We start from the raw sequence: 8,508 nt of genomic DNA on the forward strand, positions 1-8,508 counted from the left end.
AGCCCTTTTATATTTTGTTTATCTTCTCTTTCCGTTTTTCCATCATTACCTTTCCTCCTTTTCCATTTCTGTTTTCTTATTTTCAACTCTTTATAAGACAACATTCCTACAACATCTAACATTTTCCTTATTCTCCTATTTCTATCTTATTTATCCCCAATCTCCCCTTCACCTCCTGAGTTGTCCTTTATCCCTTGTCGGACAACCACATCTCCCCTCTCCATTTGGATTTGCGAATCCACTCGCAAGCGTCAACTGATTTTGCAGTGACCGCTATTTCCCCCCACCCCGCCTCCCCCAGAAAAGATTTCACTTTTCATATGTCACAAAGGTCCCTCTTTTAATTCCCTCCTTATTCTCTCTATTCCATTACCTTCCCTTATTAATTCTTGTCTATACTATCCATATTTTCCTCTAAGTACAGATACATTCATGTATGCTCATTGTCTCTATTCACTCTTATACCTCTTTACCTGCATACATATCAATCGTGATCATTTTTACTCTCATTACCCGTCTTCATCCCTCAGTCTATTTTTGTCTTTACCCACATACATATCAGTCGTGATCATTTTAACTCTCATTACCCGTCTTCCTCCCTCAGTCTATTTTTGTAATTGTTCTGCAAATTTTCGTGCTTCTTCTGGATCCGCGAATAGTCTGTTTTGTTGTCCTGGAATAAATATTTTCAATACCGCTGGATGCTTTAGTATAAATTTATACCCTTTCTTCCATAAAATCGCCTTTGCTGTATTGAACTCTTTTCTCTTCTTTAGGAGTTCAAAACTTATATCTGGATAAATGAAGATTTTTTGCCCTTTATACTCCAGTGGTTTGTTGCCCTCTCTTACTTTTTCCATTGTCTTCTCCAGTACCTTTTCTCTTGTAGTATATCTTAGGAATTTTACTACAATAGATCTTGGTTTTTGTTGTGGTTGTGGTTTAGAGGCCAATACTCTATGTGCCCTTTCTATTTCCATTTCATGCTGTAGTTCTGGACATCCTAGGGTCTTAGGGATCCACTCTTTTATAAACTCCCTCATATTCTTGCCTTCTTCATCTTCCTTAAGGCCCACTATCTTTATGTTATTTCTTCTGTTATGGTTTTCCATTGTATCTATTTTTTGAGCTAGTAGTTCTTGTGTCTCTTTAGTTTTTTTATTAGATTCCTCCAATTTCTTTTTTAAGTCTTCTACCTCCATTTCTGCTGCTACTGCCCGCTCTTCCATCTTGTCCATTTTCTTTCCCATTTCTGTTAAGGTCATCTCCATTTTATTTATTTTCTCTTCTGTGTTGTTTATTCTTTTTCTTAAATCCTTAAATTCCTGTGTTTGCCATTCTCTAAATGATTCCATGTATCCTCTAATAAGAGCAAGTATATCCTTTACCTTGCCTCTCTTTTCTTCTTCTATTTCACCATACTCTTCCTCTTCTTCTTCCTCTGGGTTGGCCATCTGTTGTTTCTTTGCTGCCCTTTCCTCCTCTTCTATCTTGTTTCTATTGTCTTCTGTGGTCTCTTCTTGCTGCAGGTGTTCTGCAGCTGTCGTTGCCGGCTGTGGAGATCGACTCCCCAGCTGGTCCCCCCTCCCGTCGGTGTGTTTTTTTTCATTCGCATCGCGCATGCGCGAAACTTCGCGCATGCGCGGTTGCGCACTTTTGTTCGGCTCTGCGAGCCATTTTTGTAGTCCATTATTTACCGACCTGAGGGAGCGGGTTTCTCTCTCCGCAGCGGGCCTCTTCGGACAGGTAAGGCCTTCACCTTTTTCCTCCTTTGTCTTCTCTTCCTCTCTTCTTACCGTTGCTTTCGACTTTTCTTTTTTTGTCGCCATCTTCTTTCCACCTTTATACTCACTTTTCTGTAACTTTTATTTCTGTGCCTTTGTGTTTTCTCTTGTTTTTCCCGACTTTTCTGGAGAGGGCTGGAGTTCACCGTCCGGCCACTACTCCATCGCGTGACTCCTCCCAAAGTGCTCTGATTTTGATGAGCATTTTATACCACAAGACACAAGATCATCTCTCGATCCTGGTACCGCAAACAACGAACAAGAATTGCCCATGGAAGTTGACTGGAAAAGGTTTTTTTTCCTTATCGCTCTATGCACTCAATCTAATTCCAATCCATCTGGGAAAGACTCTTCGCCCAACATTTCCAGAATCCATTTCCAAAAAAGTTTACCAGATCCGTTCCTTCAATATTTTCTGGAAGACCTACTATCTTAATATTATTACATTGACTTTGATTTTCCAACGAATCAATTTTCTTCAAAAAATAAATAGAATGCTCAATATAATCCATCATTTTTGTATATCGCTCCACTTTATCATTACAGTCAGTAAAAGCCTGTTCAATCTTCTTAAACTTATCTTGTACAGTGTCAACTGCTTTCGAACATTTACTGATATCAATTTTTACTGTGGAAACAACCATCTTTACAGTTGAAATTTCTTCACATATCTTGTTCATTTTTTCTTTAATATCATCAAATTGGGCATTGTCACCAAAAGAAACCCTTGATTCATTTGAAAAACCATATTTTCCATTTGCTTAGCAATATCTTCCAATAAAAGGTTAACAGCTTCAGCTCCAGCATAAGTAATTTTAAAAGTTTGTAAAGGCATAGTTTTAAACGTTTGAGGCCTACCTTCCATAATTCTAGCTGCTTCCATAAGGATTGCCTCTTCTTCTTCTTCCAACATTGCAGGATTTTCTTCCTCCTCTTCACCTGCTAGTATTCCTGCCCAAATGACCTGGCTGCAAGTCTGCCCACCACCCCACACCAGACGGCCTCATTGGCTCAGCGGAGGCTGATCCCACCCGCAGCCCAGACCCGGTTGAGGGTAGTTTGCATGCGTGAGTCTTCGCACATGCCCAGCTCACCCGATGCATGGAGGCGAGTGAAGTAAACAAAAGGTCAACTAGTGAAGAAACTGACTTTTAAACGTGCAGAAAGTGCAGAAGAATGAAGGCCTACTTTCCAGAAAGATCCTCGGAAGTCGATTGGAGATAATCTGAAGCAGCAGAGGATCCTACAGAGCAAGTTGAGTATTACACCAATGCCTTCCTAGTGTTCAGGGATGCAAGATGGTGCTGGTGCTTTGAGTCTATCTTAATCCTCTCAATTTATATTCCCACATCAATTTTTCCATGGAGATCCTAGATACATTATTTTTCCAAAGAAATTGTCTTATATGACCATTAAGTATCTTTTAAAAATTCTTAGGCAAAGAAATAGGCAACAACTGGAAAAGGTATTGCAGTCTCGGCATCACTTTCATTTTCACACAGTTAACCCTCCCAATTAAAAGTGATAGGCAGATCTTTTCATCTTTGTAAATCCTCCTCAATCTTTCCAAGCAAAGGGAGATAGCTAAGATTATATGTTTTGTAGATTATTATCAACCGTTATTCCTAAATATTTAATTCCTTCCAGTTTCCATTTCAACCAGCATCTTTTTTGATATCTTTCATGACCAAAATTTGTTAATGTTTCCAAATTAATTTTGTAACCTGAAAATCTCCCACATTTCTCCAGTGTGGCCTGTAGTTTGGCCAAAGACTCGACTGGGTCAGATAAATATAACAGCACATCATCTGCAAATAAATTAATTTTATGCTCTTCCTGGCCAACTCTGAATCCCTTTATGTCTGAGTCCCTCTTATAATTTCTGCTTGTGGTTCAATCGCCAGAAAAAAAAAGAGACCTGGAGACAGTGAGCACCCCTGCCTGCTAGATCTACTCAAAGGAAATATTGATGACATCTGTCCATTAGTTATAATTTTGGCCTGTGGCTTATGGTAAAGAGTTTTTATCCATCAATAAATACTTGGCCTATTCTAAACTTTTCTAATCCTTTACAAAAGAACAGCCACTTTAGCTAGTCAAATGCCTTTTCTGCATCTAGAGATACAGTTATACCTGGGTTCACTTTGGACTTACCCAAATAAATTATATTAAGTAGTTTACCCAAATTGTCTGCAGAGTGTCTTTTATAATCAAAGTCTACCTGATCTGGATTTATCAATTTAGGTAGGTAACTCCCTAGTCTATTAGCTAGTGCTTTGGCCAAAACCTTGTAATTCACATTTAACAAGGAAGTCTATAAGAGGTCTATAAGAGGATAATTTTAATGGGTCTCTATTCTTTTTCGGTATCACCGTAATAATAGTTGTTGAGAAGGATTCTGGGAGAGTCTGAGTCTCTGCTGCCCAGACTAACACTTTCATAAGAGGAATCAAAAGATATTTAAATTGTCTGTAAAATTTGGGCGGGAAACCATCTTCTCTCAATGATTTATTTACCTGCAATATATTCAGGTTTTTTTTTTCAATCTCCTCTCTAGTAAAGGGGGCATCCAATTCCATCTGATCTCTTATTTTCCAATTTTGGCAGCTCAATTGCCGAGAGAAATACATCTATCTCTTTAGAATCCCCCAGAAATTCTGATTTATACAGTTTTGTATAATTTTTTTATGTTTCATTGATTTTGTTCTGATTGTATGTTAATTTGTCAGTCACTGTTGAATTGCATTGATCATCATTGATGTCTCCTCCACCTTTAATTGCCATGACAAAACTTTATGTGCTATATCTCTCAATTAATAATCCTTCTGCTTTGATTTTTTTCTATTTTGTATTATATTCCTATTTTTTATTTTCAGAAAGTTTGTATTTATCTTTCAAATCTGTTCTCTGGTATTCTTTTTCCAACTCTGTGATATCATTCTCCAGACCATTGACCTCATATATATGTTCCTTTTTTAGTTTTTTGGTATATGAAATTAATTGACCTCTTAAATAAATCTTGAGAGCATCCCATATTAAATAAAATATCATTTGTAGAGGGTCGATTCATTTCACCAAAGAATTCTATTTGTCCCTAATAAAATTACATTAATATTACCTTCTCAGCAGAGGCCACCTATAAAACACTTTCTTGCCTTTCTGACATCGTTGTCATTAAAGTCAGCGGACTATGGTCAGATAATAGGCTGCCTAGGTATTCTGTTTCAACCACTCTGTTTTTCAATTATGCATTCGCTAGAAAAAGATTAATACTCTTATAAGAATCATGAACTTTTGAGTTGAATGAATAATCTCTTGCCCTGGGGTGTGACTGTCTTCATACAGCTATCAGGTTTAAATCCTTCATAAAAGATAAGGTAACTTTTGCAGCTTTTGCCATTATCACTATCTTTGCTGTTTTATCATGGATGGGATCTCCCCTAACCAGTTCATTTTGTCTTCCTGCGACTGTTTTTAAAAAGGCATTTTGTATAAAGGATTCATCATCAAAAATTCAGAGCATAAATATTCATAAGTATGCAGATTCTGCATATATTTGACAATGTACCATTACAAACCTTCCAGCTGGATCAATGGAAGTATCTTCAATGAACTCCGGTATATTTTTATTAATTAAAAATACTATCCCCTCACTTTGAAATTAATACTTGACCCATCCAATCCCTTTGTAATTTATTATGTTCCAGTTTTGTAAGATGAGTTTCCGGTAGGAAAACTATATCTGCCTTTAATTTTTTTAAGTATTCCAAGACTTTTCCTTTTTATGGCCCTATTTAAACTGTTAATATTATAGCTAATAAATATTTACATTTTACCCATATTCATATTTACATATATCCAGCTCTTTAATATGACCCTTTTGATTATCCATATAGTATATTGGTTTTCTCTTTTAAAAAACAATGTGCAATGCCCCTGCTCTGACAGTGACATATATCATCTTTTTCTTTCTTCTCTCTCTTTGGCTTGGCTTCGCGGACGAAGATTTATGGAGGGGGTAAAAGTCCACGTCAGCTGCAGGCTCGTTTGTGGCTGACAAGTCCGATGCGGGACAGGCAGAGACGGTTGCAGCGGTTGCAGGGGAAAATTGGTTGGTTGGGGTTGGGTGTTGGGTTTTTCCTCCTTTGCCTTTTGTCAGTGAGGTGGGCTCTGCGGTCTTCTTCAAAGGAGGTTGCTGCCCGCCAAACTGTGAGGCGCCAAGATGCACGGTTTGAGGCGATATCAGCCCACTGGCGGTGGTCAATGTGGCAGGCACCAAGAGATTTCTTTAGGCAGTCCTTGTACCTTTTCTTTGGTGCACCTCTGTCACGGTGGCCAGTGGAGAGCTCGCCATATAACACGATCTTGGGAAGGCGATGGTCCTCCATTCTGGAGACGTGACCCACCCAGCGCAGCTGGATCTTCAGCAGCGTGGACTTGATGCTGTCGACCTCTGCCATCACGAGTACTTCGACGTTAGGGATGAAAGCGCTCCAATGGATGTTGAGGATGGAGCGGAGACAACGCTGGTGGAAGCGTTCTAGGAGCCGTAGGTGATGCCGGTAGAGGACCCATGATTCGGAGCCGAACAGGAGTGTGGGTATGACAACGGTTCTGTATACGCTTATCTTTGTGAGGTTTTTCAGTTGGTTGTTTTTCCAGACACTTTTGTGTAGTCTTCCAAAGGCGCTATTTGCCTTGGCGAGTCTGTTGTCTATCTCATTGTCGATCCTTGCATCTGATGAAATGGTGCAGCCGAGATAGGTAAACTGGTTGACCGTTTTGAGTTTTGTGTGCCCGATGGAGATGTGGGGGGGCTGGTAGTCATGGTGGGGAGCTGGCTGATGGAGGACCTCAGTTATCTTCAGGCTGACTTCCAGGCCAAACATTTTGGCAGTTTCCGCAAAACAGGACGTCAAGCGCTGAAGAGCTGGCTCTGAATGGGCAACTAAAGCGGCATCGTCTGCAAAGAGTAGTTCACGGACAAGTTTCTCTTGTGTCTTGGTGTGAGCTTGCAGGCGCCTCAGATTGAAGAGACTGCCATCCGTGCGGTACCGGATGTAAACAGCGTCTTCATTGTTGGGGTCTTTCATGGCTTGGTTCAGCATCATGCTGATATAAACTTGCAAATAAAGCCTGTGGTGCCATCTGAGAAAGAACCATTCCTGTTAACTTCAATGCCATTTTGTAAAAACTCTCCTTCTCTGGTGCCTTACTATTATTAAATCGGAGTATCTGCCTTACTATTATTTTCCTAAATATTAATCCTCTTTTCAGCTTGCCAGTATAAATTTCCATATTACTTTAGTTAACCACTCAAAACAATTAAAAATATAACTACTTTTATCCAGACTTCAACATTTACAGTTCACTTTGACTTTTTCCTGTTCTTCTTTCTGGAGTCCATTCTTGGGTCCCCCTTATAGTTCTTATGGAAACTTCTCTACTTCCTTTGGTTTTTCTAAAATCTTTGGGGTCCCTCTGACACATCAATCCTCAGCATCACTGGGTTTAGCATCGAGTTCTTTATATACTGCATTCTCAATTGTCTTTTAATGCAATCAAATTATTTTCTTTGTTTAATCATGTTTGCACTTAAATCTTGAAAGAGTAGTACTTTTTCGCATTCCGAATCGATTGGGCCATTATTTTCCCTGGCATATTCTGCTACTACTTTTAATGTTGCGTACTGATCTCAGTAACTTAAAAATCTTACCAGGACCATTCGTGGTCTTTGATCCTCCTGTCTTCTGGGGCTGAGGGCCCAGTGAGATCTCTCCACAAGCAGGCTTTCTTTGAATCTTCCTGCTCCCAGCATTCGTGGGAGCCATTCCTTAAAGAAGCTAACTGGATCATTTTCTTCAGTCCCTTCTGTTTGGTCCCACGCACCTGCTAGTATTCCTGCCCGCGTGACCTGGCTGCAAGTCTGCCCCCCCACCACCAGACAGCCTCATTGGCTTTCCAATGAATCTGATGATTCAGGCATTATTTCTTCTACTGAAGTTTTCCATATGGTCGATTTTGTCTAGCAGCAGTTGTTTATCCAATCTCCATTTCTTTGCATTTTCCTCCAGGGTCTTTAGTTTGTCATGGGTTGTTATCAGGTCATTTTCGACCTGGTCTACCCAACTTATTAGGTGTTAGATTGCTGTCGACTTCATAACTATTTTTTTCTCTCTCAGTACATTTTCCACTAGAGAATCATCCACTCAAAATCTCCATATTTTCCAGCACTTTTTGAAGATCTTGTGTCAACCCCCAGTCTCTGAGTTTCTTCTGACATCATGGTGACACCTTCTTCACCACTCTCTTGTGCCAATGATCTTGCCGACTTTTGAGCTTCTTTGATTTTTTGGGGGGGGTCTTACATTTCTTACCCATCTTTCTTTTGTTTTTAGCTCAAAATCATCCTTTTAATCAATCCTCACAGAGAACTCTTCCAACCTACATCTACCTAGGCTATTTGCATGGCCACGTCCAGAGACACGAAAAAATCAAACATTATTTTTGTTGCCTTGGAAATGTGCTCTACTACAAAGAATCCTTATCCTCTGTGAGCACTCTAACTATCCTATCCCCTGCCCAATTTACTTTAAAGCCAGCCAACCTTGCAATCTTGTGAATTGCATAAGAACAACAATTGACTACCATCAACACCAACACTGCCTCCACCAGAACCACCTTTTCTGCATCTTCAAATTATATAAAACACCCAACAAGATCT

The sequence above is a fragment of the Narcine bancroftii genome, chromosome 2 (assembly GCF_036971445.1).
Source record: "Narcine bancroftii isolate sNarBan1 chromosome 2, sNarBan1.hap1, whole genome shotgun sequence".
NCBI classification, from domain to species: domain Eukaryota; kingdom Metazoa; phylum Chordata; class Chondrichthyes; order Torpediniformes; family Narcinidae; genus Narcine; species Narcine bancroftii.